Raw genomic sequence first — 18888 nt, forward strand, 5'->3', positions numbered from 1 at the left:
CACAGTCACTCTATTTCAATTTAATAACACAGTGATGATATCCAGGTCAGATAAATGTGTCAGCAGTGCTCTAGGCCACAGTCCTTGATTTTAGGAAACATCCATTGTGGGTAACATTATTCCTGAGCATTATGCTAGCCTTAGGGTCTCTAGCCAGGGATCAAGGCTCCCAGGCACCACGTGGTACATCAGCACAGTACAAAAACAGCCATTTCTTGGAGATTTTTTTGTGTGGAGGTTACTCCCTGCAAACTTGTAGGCTGGATGAGCCTGGGGTCTGCCCAAGCTGAAGAGCCTTTTTTCATTTCCCCCATGTTCCCACCAAAACCATCTTCAGTGCAAGAGCCAATATCACTGATGCCTTTGACTTCTCAGGCTGCTCCTCCTACTGGGAAGCCTTTCATCCTCCTCTGTAGATCTTGACCCAAAATCAAAAAAGATGGTAGTAACTCTACTGAATTACATCTCAAATTCAAAGTACCCTTATAAATCCCACTGCCTAAGGCATACTGAAAAACCTCTCTTGGAGCCCAGTCAGACCACCTGCCCAGCCATGCTGGCAGCAAGCATGGGGACTGGCCCATCCCCATCACTCTTTTTGCTAATCTTCACCAAAATGTTGTGACCTCAGCTTTGTAGTTCAACTGCTCCAGCAGTGTGAGCTGTAAGGAGAAAAGGGTAAATTGGGTAAATTGGGTAAATTTGTGTAGGCAAGGCAAATGGAAAAATACAAAAGCAGCCCAGATGAAGGGTGAATGCCTGAGAAACACTTGTCACTAGCTCACTGCCCACCCTCCTTTGCTCCATGACCTTATGAGAAAGTGATGCTTAATCTGTAACCACTTCAGCCCAAGAAGCCCTGGGCTACTGCACCTCTTATGGCATCTGGCACCCTTTTTGGGTACAAAATCCATGTGCTGCTGCATCCTACACAAATATTTTCTCAAACAGCAGCATGATGCCACTGGATATTGTCAAAGCCTCATTTTCAAAGCAGTGGTGCAATGATAACACTCTTTTTCAGCAATGTTTCTCATATAATGAGCCCTCAACATGTAAGACATGAGTAAAATTGGAAGGGAGGAGGAAGTTAATTGCTTTATTTAAGCCCATGTTATTTTCCACATATGAGTCACACATAAATTTGCCTGTTAAAAGAATATTTTATAAAAAAACCAAAGTGAAAATGCAACGATAGTAATTCTGTGATAGTAATTCTAGTGATTCTGTTACTAGTTCTCTTACAGCAATATTCTACCTGGTCATTACTCAACAGTTAGGTAAAAACACAAAACTACCCCATAACTTTTTATCAAATGAGTTATGAGGAATTAGAGCCACTGGTCACTGATTGGAAGGTAAAGCTACTACATATTGGCATTTCGCTCTTTGATGAAGGATGAGCAGGAAATATGAGGGCCAAGGGACTAGTTTTTTAAGTCAAAACTGATCAATTTAAATTGCTGAATTCCATTATACAGAACAAAATAACAAATAATACCATGCAGTTTTTAGATTTTTTTCCCAGATATTTGTTTTGACCAGTAAAACAGCTACAGTCAGCCATTACTTTTGACTTCCAAGCCAGCCCTATCATAATTCATATTTTGAACTAGGAAAATGTATAAACCCAGGAAAATTTTATTAACCAGTGTTTTACATATATTTTAGGTGTTTATTTGCTTAGTACCATAATGAGACTGTTATCCCAATCACTGTGTTTGCAAATAATTCAGGCTAAAATGTAGTGACAATATTCAGTGTGTTTTGTTGTTATTTGCTCACTTATTGCAACCCATGCTATTCAAGAATACAGAAGGCATTGTTAAAATGGCAGGATTAACATTTAGGACTTTGTTTCTTTGCTAAACCTTTGCTCGAAATCATAGAATCACAGAATATTACGGGGTAGGAAGGGACCATGAAGATCATCTAGTCCCAATGGTGGAAGGACACTTTTCGCCAGACCAGGTTGCTCAAGGCCTTATCCAACCTGGCCTTGAACACTACCAGGGTTGGGACATACACAACCTCCCTGGGCAAGCTGTTCCAGTGTCTCACCACTGTCTCAGCACAGCACAGCAAAAAATGTTCTGTTGCATGCAGACTTGTTCAATCTAGGGTATGATAATCAAAATGAGGCAGCAGCAGAAGACACTCACCCATAATCCCTAAAGGTCTTCCTCTGGTTGTAACAGATTCCCAATAGAAAGGAGTATGTGGACAACTGTGCTGAGTGGCTGTGAGGAAGGATGGAGGTGGATGAGACAGTCAGCATTGGTGCTGCTCAGCCCTGGCTCTTTTGGAGAAGCACGATGCACCTAATGGAAAGGGGCTTCCTACAGCTGTACCTCGTAAACCATCAAGAAATTACACTGCCAGGAAGCCTCTACTCTTGAGAGAGATAAACACATCTAACTGGTCTGTTCTGCCAAGGATTTGGCTAGATCTGTAACGCAATTCATGGCCAGCTTCCAGTAAACAAGGTTTCTCACTGACTGACATGAAATTCTGGACCTCCTGTGCTGTTGCTAGCGTGAGACAATATCTAATTGTCATTTTGCTTCTGTTTGCTCACATGGCAAAATCTCTAGAGCATCATAAGCATTGCTAACAGGGTTTGCTAGTACATATGTACCATACGAAACTAAAACTGTTCTCAATAAAATAGATACATCAGAGTATACAACTGCTGCAAGTTGGTATCGCCATCCCTCTCCAGAGCCCCACCAGAGCCTTCTCCTTACACCTTCACAGAGAAACCCACGGCATGGAGCTTAGGTATGTGCTTAGTACAACCTGCCCAATCCCTCAGCTGTGAAGGTCCCAAACTGCAAACTGGAAACCTACTATCTCTTGGTTTAGGAGAAAATTCTGACTCATTGCAATGATGGAGGCAGGCAGTAAATACCAAGGCTCTGTGCCACAGTTCCCCTGCAAAGAAGTGACGTAAAAAAGCAAGTGACACAAGTATTTCTCAAAATGTGAAGAATCCTCTCATGATAACAAAGGGAATTTAGAAACCTATAGGTAAGAGCATCACATTATATAACTCCTGCTGGCAGAGTATTTAACAATGACAGTTACATTTGGAGCTTCATTAGTATCACCATTATCATCAAGGAGAGAAGACTATCACTCAAAAAAATGGGAACTGCTTGGAACAAGGAGAAAGCTCATGTACTCTCATTAGGGAGGTAGTCAGACAAACACACAGAAAGATGCACATCCACAAGTAGGGAAGAAAGGCATTTTGGAAACAAAAGACTGACTAAAACTGTTAACCATGTAACCTCGGCTGAGTTATCAGATGGAGAATTATAGCAGAAACATCCCCCCCACATTCATTCACACAATGAATAGTTGCTTGGGAAAGAAGTAATTAAGGCAGAATTCCAGCTCACTCCAGGGACTCTCCAGAAGAAAGGTTGCACATGTTTATTTTGATACAGTCTATTCCCAGTGGACACAGAGCTTGCACTAGAAAAAAATCATCTGGCACTGATCACCTTATCCTGTGCTAGAAACATGTTTTTTATTGAGCTAAACTACTACTTTCCTGGGCTGGTGAGGTTGGTTTCACTCCTTCCTGCCCTACTGCTCATAGACACTCAAATGTAGGTAATCAGTTGCTGATTTTTCACTAAGTTGCCACAAGGCCAGCTAATAGTTCTTACAAATCAGTCTGATATTTGTCAAGAATTTTTAATCATATTCATTTAACTTAGCTGAATTAAATCAGAGATGTAAATTTCTTTCAGAGGTCCTGAGATGTGCCTGGGGGACCTTAGTTAGAAATCACAGTTTGTGCTTCCCTGGCCCTGGCAGCTTAAAGGAAAGACTGGGCTTTTCCTCCTCTTCCCTCTCTGGCAAGGTGGGGTGTCTGCCTCCATCACCTCACAGGTGTTCCTGCGTATTCCACCACTTGTCCTTTACAGGTATGGTCAGCCCTGGGGAGAGGGGTGCTCCTACCCACTGCAGACACACCTCATGAGCCTTACACCTCACACCTCATCCTTAGACCACTTAGGATACTGGTACAATACAACCAATCCTATTAAGGATGATGATATTGTACTTTGAGAACAATCCTCTCAAGCACTGGGCAAGGGTTGTATGGAAAACCGCAATACTGGGATGAGACACTCTCCGACCTCTGGGCTGACCCTTCCCAACAATTGCAATCTTTGTGAAGGAGGAAGGAGCACAGCAACATGGTGCAGGGCAGACATGCTCCCATGCCTTCCAGACACATCGCTCAGCCTCCAGGGCCCATCTCTGCTCAGCACTGCTCCTGTTCTGCCTCAACAGGGAGCTACTCTCCCATGCCTTCTTTGAAGGTGAGGAAAAGGCTGTCAGAGGTCAGTGTAATACAGGAGGTGCAAAAGTATGATTGGTGGGCCTCAGGATTCAAAGATCCTGAACCAGATCCAGCCATGCATGGCATCCTGTGCTTAGTGGGTAGGATCCAATACATAGGAAGAAGGCACCAAAAGAGAGTAGAGGCTGTAGGCATGATCTAGGGGCACAGTTTCAAGGCATCCACTGGCAGACAGCTTGGTCACTGTGCTGGCATCACGACAGATCCTCTGCTCACGGATGATGAACTGGGTCTGATGAACACTGTGGTTGGTCAATGGCATCATCCCACGGGTGTTCCACAGCGTGGGTTAGATGAGACTTGCCCACCCTGAGGAGACCCACTGTGGCTAGGAACTCTGCCTGCTTCCCCTCAGCTAAGCAGAGCTCTGAAATTAATCACACTAACAAGTGAAGTATTTCCCTTCTAAGCCCTGCTGGAAGGTAAAGAGAAAGATCAGCAAACAGGAAACAGCAGGAAAGGTCAGAGAGTGACAAGCAAGAAGTGACCATCTGACCACTTTAAGCACCTTGTTCCAAGTTTCCATAACATGGATGAAGCACTCCAATATCCCACCAGGAAGGGTGGGATACAGTGTGAACACAAAGCAGAAGGATTTGTACAAACACACAGAACAAATCAACAGATTCACAGACACATCAAACTGAACTGTACCATTCTATTCTCTTTTTTTTCAGATATAAACCTATGAAATGTTAGAAGAACATGCTGGAGTCCATAATTAAATATGACACATTCCCAACCATAGCAATAAAAACTGACTTATCAAAATGTGAACAGACTAGCTTTCAGAAAACTTAAGATAGTAAAAATTCACTTTCCTGATGATATACATAGTTATTTGAGAAAGATATGTGGTTTTTTAGAGAGAGAATGGTGGTCTGGAGTCACCATGGGTCATGTCATGCTGAGATTGTTATGGGAATTACTGTTTTCAGGAGTAAAGGAAAAATCCAGAAGCATCATCAAGTATCCAGCTTTAGTGTTTTTCCCTGACAGTGTATAGCAAGGTCTCCCTGCACTCAGTAGGTTACTACATTTGATTTACACTAGAGATGATGTTTAGAGGCTTCAAAAAAAGAAAAGAAGGAAACTTTTTGAGAAAATACTGGACTTCATGAACCTCAGGGGCTGTTTCATGTTTCATACATATGTGTACAATGAATCTTTAGATGTTAACAGGCTTAAAGCAAACAGGCATTAAAAACAATCCACATGTGGACAGTAAAAATAATGAAATTTGACAGAAATTAATGCTCATCTCTTCTGAACTGGGGATGATAGGAAGATACTCATAGGTAACAGAGCTGAGTAGTAAGAGATTATGATGAATAGAAACAAAGGCTCAGAACATATTCTGGTTTTATTCTTTACACTACCTCCATTTAGTGGATAGGGGTATATTTTCCACATGTCAGAAAACTTGACTTATTGCCATGTGTTAGACAGCATGCCCCCTCCACCCTGGTGCCAGCTGCATTTTGGGGTGTGCAGCCTGTGATCTCTTTGTAGATGCGATTCACATCAGTTTAAGTCAGGAGTGAGACGGCTGACGTCAGCAACACTGTGCTGGAGTGTGGCCACAGCGAGAGGCATCTTTTATCTCCAGCTTGTGAGCAATGTGTAAAGTTTTGTGCAGTGTTTGGATCTCTGATGAAGATCAGTACATATATGCTCATTATCTTCCTCACTGCTATTATTGCCACTGACTGACTAAAGCCATTCAGACTTTAGTGGGCAGGCTGCGAATCTCCCTGTTCAACCGCTGCTCTGCTCTCCCCTCGCACGGCTGGAAACAGAAAGGCAAACAAATTAAACTAACATTAATCAGCAAAGACTGCCATCTGTATAACTCAGAGCACTTCTCCGCGTGCCCGTCCCCTTCCAGCAATGCTAAACAGGATTAGCCTTCTGTGGGCGGATGGGGAAAGTAGGTCAGTTCGGTAACATCGCTGCGTGTGATGAACGGAGGAGGATGTGACTGCAGTGGTCTGCTGGCAGCCCTCTCGCCTTCTGCATGAGCCAGGAGACGAAGCACCTGGGCTTGTCATGGGGTGCACGAGGTGGCTCAGACCCTATGTCCCTGCACGGTGACATTTGTAAGATCAGGGATTTGGCAAAGCCTGGCTGATGCATTGGAGTTAGTGGGTGCATTTTAACAAGGAAACTGAGGCACAGGGCAGCTAAATGCTTAGTTATTACTAGTTTGCGTACAGTCAAGTATTTGTCAAAGCTTACACGTAAGCCGAAGTGGCAAGGGATGGTAAATCACCCGGCAGAGGTATTGTCTTTCTGTATTGACTTCATTGGGTATGTAGAGATGGTGGCAGGAAAGCCAAAGCTCACCTCAAGTGACACCTGCAGGGCATGACAAGGGCAACAAGAGGAGCTTCTGCTGCTACATCAGTAGTAAAAGGTTGAACAATGAAAGTGCAGGACTGCTGCACTACTGGAAGGAGTGAATTAGTGACAGCGAAACAGGTAAGGCTGATGCCTGCTTTGAGGCATTTTTCCCCAGCAATGTCTCCCAGCCTCCTCGTTGGAAGCAGGGACAGGGAGGAGCAGAAGCACCAGCAACACGTGAGGATCAGCTCAGGGAACTTGAGGAAGCCTGGGGGAAGTTGACCATACAAGTTGATAGGGACTGACTACTTGCCTCATTGGGTGCTGGGAGACTTGCTGGTGTTCTTTGCTAGGCTGATGTCTCATTTTCAGAGGTTGTGGAGGTGGGGAAGGTCCCTGATATTTGGAAACAGGCAAATGCTGGCCTTCAAGAAAGGGCAGAAAGTCCATGGAGCAACAGGCCAGTCAGCCTCATTTTAATCCCTGGCAAATCATGGAGTGAGTCCTGTTGGAGCACAGGGCTGGGCACATGGAGAAGAAGGTGATCAAAAGCAGCCAGTGTGGATTTACCAAAAATAACTTGCCTGCCTGTTATGATGAAATGACAGGATCTGTGGATAGGGAGGGAGCAGTGGATGTCATTTATGCTGGCTTCATGCTCAAAGGCAGGGCTGTTGTCATAGGGGAGACTGAGAGGCTGAAGGAAAGGACAGACAAGAAACCTTGTGAAATTCAGTGGGGACAATTGCCAAGTCCTGCACCTAGGAATGAAGAGCCTTGAACAGCCTGATACAGGCTGGGGATGGACTGATAAGAGAGCAGCTCTGCAGGAAAGACCCTGGGAGCTCTGGAAGGCAGCAGGCCACATGCTGTACATGAACCAGTGGTGTGCCTTGCTGACAAGGATGGCCAACAGGACCCCGGGCTGCATGGACAGGACCCTGGGCTGCATGAAGGGAAGGGTTTATGTTTCCTTCACTCAGCACTGTTCTACCACATTTAGGGTAATGTGACTGGTCTAGGGCTTCCAAGGACAGAAAAGATAGATTAACAGGAGGAAGGTCAGTAGTGTCCCCGGTGGTGGAGCCTGGAGCCCTCGACTTACGAGGAAGGGCTGGTATGGCCAGACTGGCTTAGTCTGGACAAGAGATGGCTTTGGAGACATCTAAGAGTCCTCTCATTGCCTGCAAGGGGTCAATGAAGAACCAGTGCTGGACTCCTCATGGTGGTACAGGATGGGAGAGTGAGAAATAACAGGCGTACTTTAAAGAAGAGAGAAGGAACTTTTCTCCATAACAATAGCCAGATAATGGAGCAGACTGCCTGGGGAGGCTGTGCCATCCCCATCCCTGCAGGCTTTAAAGATCTGACTGGGCAAAACCCTGAGCAGCCTGGTCTGACCTCAGAGCTAGCCCTGCTTGGAGCAGGAGGTTGGACTGAAAACCTCCTGAGGTTTCAATCTCAATTCAGTTTCAACCTGAATTGTCCAGTCATTCTGGATCTACTGAACTAGCTATGTATCCTAAGCAAATCAGTCTCCTTGAATTTAGTTCCAATATTATATATGTTCTTGAAATATATTTTATTGTGCTTTTGGTCTCTGTACTAGAAATAGCTTGTGCACTGTCTCCCCTACATTGACATCGCTCCTGCTTTATAAACAGACACACATCTTGACACTCTATGTCTGTATGTCAGGTGTTTGTTATGCCACTTCTAGATGCTAATTAAAAAATATCACTTTATGATAGAATTACGGAAGAAAAAAAAAAGAAGGCAAGAAAAAGGCCTCTCAGGAGAATGGCCCTTGATTGTAAAACCTGTTTTTCTTCTCTCTCTACTTCTCATGTTCTTAATCTGTTTTAGGTATTTATAAAACTTTAATCCTCATAGTATCAAAAGTCCCGAATGTTCAAAGACTTTAAAATGTGCTTAACTCTATATTGCTGTAAGAAGGCCCTCATGTATGTGTATCTTTGCAAAATGCAGGTCAAAATGTGGAGGTAGAGCTGCACAGATTATATTGCAATTATTAGCTCTAAAACCTTCCCTTGAAAATGGTCTGTAATAAAGTATTCTTAGTTGTAAGAATCTGTTTATGTTCTTCTGCAAATATTTAAATACGTAGAATAATATAACATTTGACCGATGATCTTCTGATGGTCAAATGCTCAGCTGAAGATCATCAAAATATGCAAGTATAATACTATAAAAATTTATTTGTCAAAAAATGCAAGGATTTTTATTTTGTTTGATGTGAACTACCTGGGAAACACCAATGCAAGCAGAAAATTAGTCTTCCAATGGGACTATTATCAGTCACTCTCTTTGTCTTCTGGTAGCAAGTCTTGACAAGATAATTTTAACTCTTTCCATATGATTAAACAGGCTATGGTAGCACTGGAATGTAAAACAAGATGTCCAGGAGCTGACATGATTTGGTCTCACACCCCCATTTCTTTGACTGTTAAGTGTTACTCCCCCCACTTCTTTGTTTGTTGAGTGATTATGGATGGCTCTCAAATAACCAAATTACTCTTCTGTTAAAAGGCTCTGGGTCTAGAAGTAATTTTGCTAACAGAAAACATTGTTCTCGAAAGGAATTCGAATTTTTGACAGTAACATTCCGTTAATTATCACAATTTACACCAGTTGTGATCATTCCTTCCATACATAAGACACTGAAACAATAGACTATATGTTTCTGAGATTTCATCAGGAAAGCACAAACTAAACATGAAACCAAATTTCATTTGAGTTTTAGGCACTTATCCTGATATGGCATCTCATTCTTCATTAAACAGGATGAGGGTGAAGGGCAGTCTTCTCTCAGTGTCCTTGTCATCTCCCTGCCCATGTGGGATTTGTTTGCTTCTTCAAACCAGCATGAATTGGAGGGCCAAGCTCCAAGGAGAAGACTGGGACCTGAGCCAGGCAGTGAGTGCTCTCCTCAGCCCTCCCCATCTTCATGGGCATTGCAGCGTGGTGACACCCATGGGTGCTCAGCTGCTCTGCCACTGATGGGGCTGGAGGTGGGAGGCATGAAGGGACAACGTGACTGTCCCTGCAGAGACCCTGCAAGACAACTTCCCTGCTCCATGCAAAAGCCAAAGCTGTGGCCTAGATCTGCTGGTGACAGGAAAAAAATCCCTGCACAATATTACAGAAATAAATACAGATATCAACACCAATAATCCCATCACTTTTGTGTTAACAGCTTGATAACACATCTGCTTATAACTCACACATTGCACTAAATTTTCTGCTCTATAGTAACTATCATATCCCTGTCAGCAGAACTAAATATTTAATCATCTAGGGAGATGAATCATGAAAAGCTGTTTGGGGGAGATATTTTTAAATGGACAATTTGTTGCCATTTAATTCTGAGAACTTGCAGTCTCTTTCTTTTCAGAAGGGATCCTTGCAAGCCTGTGACCATACAGATGATTGCTCTGTACTGTTCACTGTCTCTTTTGCAGGTAACGTAACCTATGGAGTTTTAAGGTCATTTCTGACCAGAGCAAGACAGGAAGCTTCAGGGTTTGCCTGGGCATCCCTAAGCTTAAAGACAGCAAGGACAGAGACACACAACCTGCTGGATTGCACGACACTTTGGGCAGGAATGTTCTCTCAGGAGAGAGAGTCCCTCCTGTCTCAGACTGAGCCACACTCCAGCTATGTGCAAAGCACTGCTTTTCTCAGACCCTTCAAGCTACCAGTGGTTCCCATTTCTACAAAGATAAAGTTTCTCCAGCATGATGTAAAATTCAAATCAGGTTTTACAAAATAAATCTCTAAGGAAAAAGGATAATTATTAAAGAGCTTCGTTAGTGCTTTGCAATCTTAATTATGATAATTATATTTTTGTAGCTAATATAACTGAAATCCTGCCTTTAAATCCCATTAACGTGCATTTTTAATCCCTCTCCTACTGGGCCGACAAAACCATAATGTTGAACTTTTTATTTACACAGGACACTATTTTTAATAAAAATGACACACTGTTTACTGAGGGTTTCCATTCCCTTTTATCTGCATTTCAAAGCTGCACCTCCTCCCAGTACACAAGAAATCAAGAAAAGCAAAGATGGATTCAGTAGCTTGGTCTCGATTTCCCTTCTTGGCAACAAGAGGGCACAGTCCCTAAGCCAGGATGGCAGCAGGCTGTGGATACTGGCTGCCATCAGGAGTCAGCGACTCCACTGCTCTATTGAAAGGATAGATTTTTTTTCCCTAAACAGCCCAAAGATTGACCTTCATCTGCTCTGGGTCCTCGTGCACACTTCAACAAGAGCATGTGCACCTCCCAAGTAGGCAGAGGATGAGACCCACTGAATGGACAGAAACCTGTCGAGTGGAGACAGCAGGAAGTTGCACAGGACAACTTTGCCATACTGGAACAGTCCCATGGTTAAGTGGGATACCAAGGGATGGCAGGAGCCATGCTGCAGTGGCCAACAGCAATCGATGACCAGAGAGAAGGTGGCAGCTGGGGGAAAAGGTTAAAAGAAATCTCAATAATAAAAAAAAAATGCCTGAATACATAAACTCTTAGTGCTGTGTGAGCAGAAAAAGGTACCTCCCCAACTTACTGGAAATCCTGAAAAGTGCCAGCAAGTGACACTTCTCAGTGACACAGAATTTTCTGAGTAAAGTTTATAATCCCTGATAGAGTGGAATTTGCTGTTGTGTCCTGTTATGACCCACCTACCACCATCCAGATGCAATGGCCTAGTGGAATTTTTTTATGAGTCTGTTTGCAGACAAATATTTTACAGTTATCTAAGAGAGAAAAAAAGTAAAGGATCAAAGAGGGAAGAGCAAATTCAGTTATCTCAATAAAGAAACTAAAACAATAAAGCATATATTAAATATCATCTGCCCATTAATCTCTGGAGTAAATTCAGAAAACTAATTAAAAGCTTCTACACAGATAAATGATAAGCTTCTTTATTCAATGAGCTCAACATATGAACAAACAGAGGTTTGTGTTGATATCATCATTATTAGCAATTGCATTAAAGCAAATGATTTTTGCTGTGCTACTGAGAATATAGTGATTTGAAAAACAAAATGCTATGAGATGAAAATTCAAACCTTTACAGTACCAAGCATATAGCATTTGCTGTTTTTTATTTTTAGTTAATGGTAACTCTTATGGGTCAGCATAATAAAAAATAAGATGTGGAGAAACAACCCCAAAGCCAGTAGAGAAAGAGGAAAAATCTCTGCATAATCGTTCTCCAGTGGAAGGCCAGCTTTAAGGGCCGATGTTGCCTTCCCACATGGGAAATTCTTTAATTTGTCAGTTCTTCTGCACCTTGTGTCTCTTTTTCTGCTATTGGCTTCAACATTCTCAGGGGATTTTGTCTTGAATTTTAGAGGGAGGCTTTTGCCTCTTCAACCGTAATTGATAGATGTTCTATTTTTGTGGTGCAACACTGCTGTGTTACATGATGTGTATAGCGGTGCTGCATGGGGAGCTTGCAAGGCAGCTAGAATTGCTCTTTCTTGGTCCTCTGAGAATGAACCCCATCCCAACCATCCCTTTAGATAGCTGCAACTTGGAAAAGGGGATTCTGAAGAACTCAAATTTACAGGTTAAACTGTGTGTTTAATTTAAATGCAGAGCCTGAAATAATTAATGTCAATATATGGTCAGTTCAGAATCTGATTATTTAGAATCAATTAAAACTCATCTGGCTCCAGAATGCATAAATCGTCTTAAGGATCCTACACAAAGAAATAACTTTAAAAACTCTTTATTTTATCTATAGTGCATTCCAGTGATGCAGCACTGATTAGCATAAAAACAGCTTTAAACTGATGAAATGCGGGAACAAGAGAAAACTATAACTGCTTTTGTTTATATTTTTTTATTCATACACCAACATCTTTCTACTTCATACTGTACATTAAACTCTCCCTATTGACCAAAATGAAGCAGAGATTTTAAGATGTCTCAGGCTAATGTCCCCTTGAACACAGGCTAAATGAAGGATACAGTCCACAGAGTGTAAAGTGCACTTAGATTTTAGCTTATTCACTCAACTGAGGCAGTTCAGAAACAGAGAAGTCATTAAAAGCCCCACAGCAAAAGATCAAATTATGCCTCTGCCAGATATTAACTTTGAAAAGGAATAGATACAGTTGGAAAACCACAGTGAAATACTGATGTGGTGATTCACCTCGCACTTATGTACTGCATGACTTAGAACTGCAAAATAATCTCTGTTCTGTGCCAAATGATATTGGGAGGAAAGCATCTTTTGGCTCTGATGGGTGCTGCTTTCCAGTCCTAATGTGCATTTTCCCTTTTCACTTGCAAGAAAATTTGCTGTCAGAATCTCAATTAACTTGCTATTTTATCTGCCATCTGTGTCAATTATTCATACAGGCACACTAAGTGTGTGTCCACATCCCAAAGGATATCAGTTGTTGCACACTGTTTCCTATATTTCACAATTACCAGGGAAAAAACTAGGAGGGGGTAAAACCTGACATAATTCTAGATCTCAATTCATCCTGTATCACATTTTATTTATATAGAGTGCCATAGCCATTACTGGAGCACCACATATGAAGAAATAGGACTTGAACCCTCAGTGCCCCATGAATTTTGCAGATAACCTAAAAAAATTGGATTAAATATCCTGCAGAAAATAAGGTACTTTATATCCCATCTATTCTGTAGCCAGTACTAGGACTGCAGCCCTTGAAACATTAACTCATCTGGCTGTAGAGATGCAGTTCAGCATCAATGCAGCTCGCTGTAGGTCTGCTCGTTTACGTATTTACCCAGTGTCACCATAAAAAACCTTGTGTAGGGAAGCTCAGTTTGAGGGAGGGCAGGGAGAGAGAAAAAGAGGAAAGAAAGAGAAACAGTTGGCAGGGAGCTGAGATTGGGGTTGGCTTGGGTCCTCTGGCTCACAGTCTCATGAGCAGCTGGGAGAGGTAAATTGTAGGGCTGTGAGTTGAGATGAGAAGAAAAGGTAAAGTCCCACGTCTTGTTTCTAAAATCCACACAAAAAGAGAGATCCCAAGGCAGTTTTGGCAACTCTAGGAAAAATGCTACAGCCACTGGATGGTTTGAGAAGTTTATTTGCAAAAATGCAATCTCTCCTCATCGTTGGGTAGGTTTAAAGGAGTCTCAGGGGTGGTTACTGAAACTGCAGCAACTTTAGTGTCTGTGAAAAGGTATCAATTTATAGAAATTGTGCCAAAGGTAGTATAAAATTTGATGTCACAGCACTTCACTTTGAAAAACTTACTTCATCCTACTGCCACATTATTTTGGGGGTATTCAGGTCTGGGGATCCTTTGCTTTTAAACAGAAAAATCTTAGGTTCTCCGTGGGTATTTTTTTCCCTCCTCAGCCTCTCTTCTTTAGATACTTCAAAAGGCAAGATCCTGAGAAAACTTTTCTGCTAGTTCCTATTGTTTTCTACTTCAAGCGAAAAAAGTACATAATGTTAAATCTGAACACCAAGACTCTGTGAATGTGTAAACTCCAGAACTCTAAATCTTTCAGCTTGTGCCAATGTAAACCACCTAAAGAGCAGAGAATTAAGTACACTTTATCCTCTCTGACCATGATTGAACATGTTCCAGTCCTAAAATCTGCTGCAGGGAGTCACTCAAATCCCCCAAAGCAAAGTAGGGCTTTTTCAAACAAGCATGAGAAAAAGAGGGACATCCTCATCCATATCTCAGCCCCAGCCCTTTTGCTCTTTTCTCTGAAAATAATCACCCTGCTGTTTCAAACCACCTCCCTCTCAAGGACACAGGGCAGAAAAAAGTAAAACCTACCTTTCCTAAGTGAAATGCTCCATATCACCTAAATTCATGGGAAAATTGCACAGAAAATTAAGTAAGCACATTTGCAGGGCGCACTGATATGTCTGCCTATGTCACCCACACTTTCCAATGCTGCTCCATTAATGTCTAACTGCCCTGTTTATTTTGAAAAACAGCTATCTTGGTTCAGCTCCTGGAAGCGAATAGATGTACATTTTGGAAACTCAGTAATGGGCTTTCTGTCCAGCAGCAAGAGCTTGTCCCTGTCCTGCTTCCCCAGCTGCCCGTGGCACTCCAGGCCAGGACCCTCTGCTCTCGAGAGTAATGACTGTGGGGACCATGGCACTGGCTGGTCTCCTCCTGCCCAAGCACACACCATCCCCACTCCCCTGCCTTGTACTGGATCCAGTGCCTGAGTCCGAGCCCTGCTTGTGTGTTGGCAATGGGTATCTGGAAGCACATGAGTGCTGCTACCACAGCCAAAGCCTGATGTACACATTGGCCACAAGAAACAGGCACCCAACTGCCACTGCTTGGGTATCCAAAAGGGTTTAAGCTATGGTTGTACTCATGGGAAGCTGGAACAGAAAGGCATTGAAAGGCTGTCATTCCTTAGATTTGCTCTTCTCTCTTAATCACTCGGAAATATTTTACAGGAAAGAACCTCAACGCAGTTGCAGCTGTGCTTCAGTTAGTCCACTGTCTTCTTCTAAGCTATTTTAAAACTGACATTTTCCCGAGAAATAATGAGAAGTATTAAACTGTACTTCACTGCACACTGTGTGAAGCACACAGTAAATTTCTAGGCAGCTAAAGAGCAAGGAGAGAAATGCGAGAGAATAGTATTCCTGATTTTTTTTTTTTCTCTCTTCATGGAAATGTTGATGTGAAGGATAGTAATACTGCTACTGAATTCTGACCCACATGGCTATAAAGATGCATTACTTGTATCAGTCCAGGAGACAGTTCTCTCAATCTTGCTTCCTCTGCAAATGCAGTTATCTTGCTCTGGCACTTTGCAAAATCCTCTAAATTACTATTAAATTAAATACCTTTAATTTATGAAGGATTTTAGCTGAACTCATATTTCTGTGCCATTAATTATCAAGTATCTTACTGATTCTGGAAAAAAACATTAATAAATCAATCCAAATGAACTTCTACCTTCCTCCCTGAACTGGAGATGTGTGTCATCAGTCATACTCTGAGAAAGTTATATTTCCTTTGGATTAATCATTCTTCTAAATCCATATCACGTATGGAGTAGGTTCAGGGCAACATTTTCAAACACGTGGTTTTAAGTTAGTGGTGGCAGTATATTTATCCATCTTAGTATGTGGATGGATTTTCAGAGGTCTTTTGTGATTTGAAGCAACTCCCCTTTTGCAGTGTTAAGGCTGATTTGTTTCCTTTTTTGTTTGTTTTCAGAAACAGTAATTACACTGGTTGTCTTTTAGATCAAATATTATTTTCAGGGTATCCTTAGACACAGTGGAGCTCTGGGAAAGTACATGTGACAATAATAGGTAGTGATAAATCTGGAATTGAAGGACGTGTGGATGCTTGGGAGGGTAATTAGTCCAATGGGTAAATATATATTTAAGTGCTGATCTCTTGACATCCACAATTGAAAATATGGACCTTGATATGCAGTGCTGGTCTTTAGTACGCCTTCACACAGCAAAAAGGTCTGCAGGGGTTCAATATAGGTAACTCACAGCCCAAAAGAGTCTAAGGAGGGCTGTAGTAGCAGAGCAGGCAGATGAGATATATCAGAAGCTGACAGCGCTACCAGGGACACCCTTATTATCCCTTTAAAACAGTGTTAAAGAGTGAAAAAACAAATGTGTTATTTCACAGACTAGTCAACAAAAGTAGATATTCCCATTTCATCAGTGTTTCATCCGTCATTTGCCAAACCCAACACAAATCTTGGCAAAGGAAGGTATTTCATGAAGTTGTGTGGACTGACTTAATGTATTAATCTTCACAGTGACACAGATTATTAGAAACTCAATGATATGTGGAATGTTTTATGATGTGCTTTCATGCTGATAAATAGCTAATCACCATGTATTTGTGACAACAGAGCATTATAGAGAGCAGTGATATGTGTTCTGAAAAACACCATTGGTCCTTTTACGCCCTCTGCATAATGCCCTATCATCTACAGTGCTTAACTTTGCAGTCTTGCTTTCAAAACCACACAAAAAACATCATTATGAGAATCCTAACATTTGTCAAAGACTCCTTTCTGTCTTTTGTGCCGTTGTTTTTTCCAGCAAAAGTGCATTACATGCCATTTGACAGCTGGTAATTGTATGTGTATTGAATTAAAGCATTGATTTTAATTTTCAAAGTCAATCTCACTCTCTTTTAGCTGAATGAATTACTTTGTTCTTGAGAGAAAACATTGGTACTGGACTTCAGATAGAGGATCAGAGCTTAAGCAGCCTGTCCTCAGGGGTATTTTCTGCTGCTCCTTTGCTGAAATAACGAAAGGTTCTAACTTGCCCATCACCCAGGAAAAAAAAAAAAAAAGATAATAAATGTCTGAACAGCTAGCACAGCTCCTAAATTCATAGCTATCTTTCAACTATTTTGTGTTGGCTGCTAGGATGATTTTCGATTGTACAGATAAGCAATAACAGACTGGGCAAAGCTGGGTAAGAATCTTTGAAAGAAAATCCAAGTGCTGCTAGGAATTGCATTGACTATCATGGATTGCAATGTACCTTTGGGTCAGTGGTGAAGTGCACTAAGAAAGCTCCCTGGGAAACAGATGTTCTCTGACCCTTTCTCCTGTACTATCCCTTTCACAGATGCAGACACTTTTCCTCCCCTAGACTACTCCTGAAGAACTTAACTGCAGACCAAAGCAGCCCTTGTCATGTGGAAACCACAGGAAGGAAAAAACCTCAACACTACACATCAGAAAGAAGGATCACAGATTGTCATCCCAAAGAGATGTTCAAATAAAGACTGAAGCTCTGCACCATGTGTCAGGGGACAGGCTGCTGCTTCCCTCTCACAAAACCTAAACACCACAAACCAAGTCTCTGACCTGGTTGCTCTCAACATGCATTCAAAGACATCTGCTGTTTCCTTAATCTTAAACTATCAAATCTATTGCCTTGAGCTCAGTCTGGATTTTGCCCCTCCCTGTGGTGCATGAACCTGCCCTTGTGACCACTCACACCCCTGGTGAGAAGAGCCTCTTTCCGCAGCCATCCCCATCCAGGTGTGATCCAGGGGAAATACCGCCTGCCTACGGGCATCCTCCAGCACGTCAGCCGGGACAGAGAAATGAGGCCAGTCTCTGTTCTGACTCACATTGATGTGAAACAACAGTAAAACCTTTGAAATGTGTGGAGCTAAAACTCTGTAAAGCTGACCTGGAATTGTGATCCAGCACTACACACAGAGTCACTGAAATGGAGCTAGAATGACCAAGCACAGCAGCTGCTTCTTTTATGAAGAGGTTTCCTGCTAACTGGAGTCGTGGTTTGGGTGAGGATTTGCCCACTCAGCACAGCTCCAGTCATGCTGCATGCTCTATGCACGACAGAGATGGAATTTGGCTGAAGATTTTTATTTGTTGCATAGTAGGCTGAACAAAGAAGACCTCTGCTGTTTAAGAATTTATTTTAATATTGTACCTTGATTGTTCCACACCTTAAGATTCTGCAGACATGGTATAACTTTCCCTTGTTTCTTAGCATTTCAGTCCTTCCCTACAGGCATTATAACAAAATGTAGCATTAAGACTTCATTAATTCAAATTTACCACTAAACTCCCCTGCCTCACAACACTCAGAAAGATGCAGCTTATGTCCCACCTCACGCATTTTTGCAGTTCTGCCAGTTTATGTGACAGAAAATGCTAGTCCATTCTGGTTAGTGTGTCTTTTTTGCCCTAAGACCTGTGGGGTTTTTTGCAGCTGTGCATTAAAGTGGATTTTCTCTGAGGCATAATAAAAATATCACAGTAAAGACATGCATCATCTTTTTGATGCCATGTTACGTGATGACATTTTTCATGGTACACTTAGTTTGCTTTTGTCCAAAGCAATTGAAAGTGTGAATGTTCACTGACCTGCTCCAAAGCAATCCTATTAGCCACCAAAAACATAGAAGATCACATACATCATTTTGAGTCTGTTCAGCACAGCATTTATTATTTCTGCAATAAACTGTAGAGAAAATAGTGTTTTTTTCATTCATGTCTAGCTGCCCTATTGCCACATAATACTTAACAGAAGTAAAAATAGAGATATATATGCAAAGGGCTTTTCTTCATCTGGCCCTAATGTCTGTATCACCACCCACTTTCTGGTTTTTCGTCTTATTTGACTCAAACTCTC

The sequence above is a fragment of the Zosterops lateralis genome, assembly GCF_965231275.1.
Source record: "Zosterops lateralis genome assembly, chromosome: 2".
Classification (NCBI taxonomy): domain Eukaryota; kingdom Metazoa; phylum Chordata; class Aves; order Passeriformes; family Zosteropidae; genus Zosterops; species Zosterops lateralis.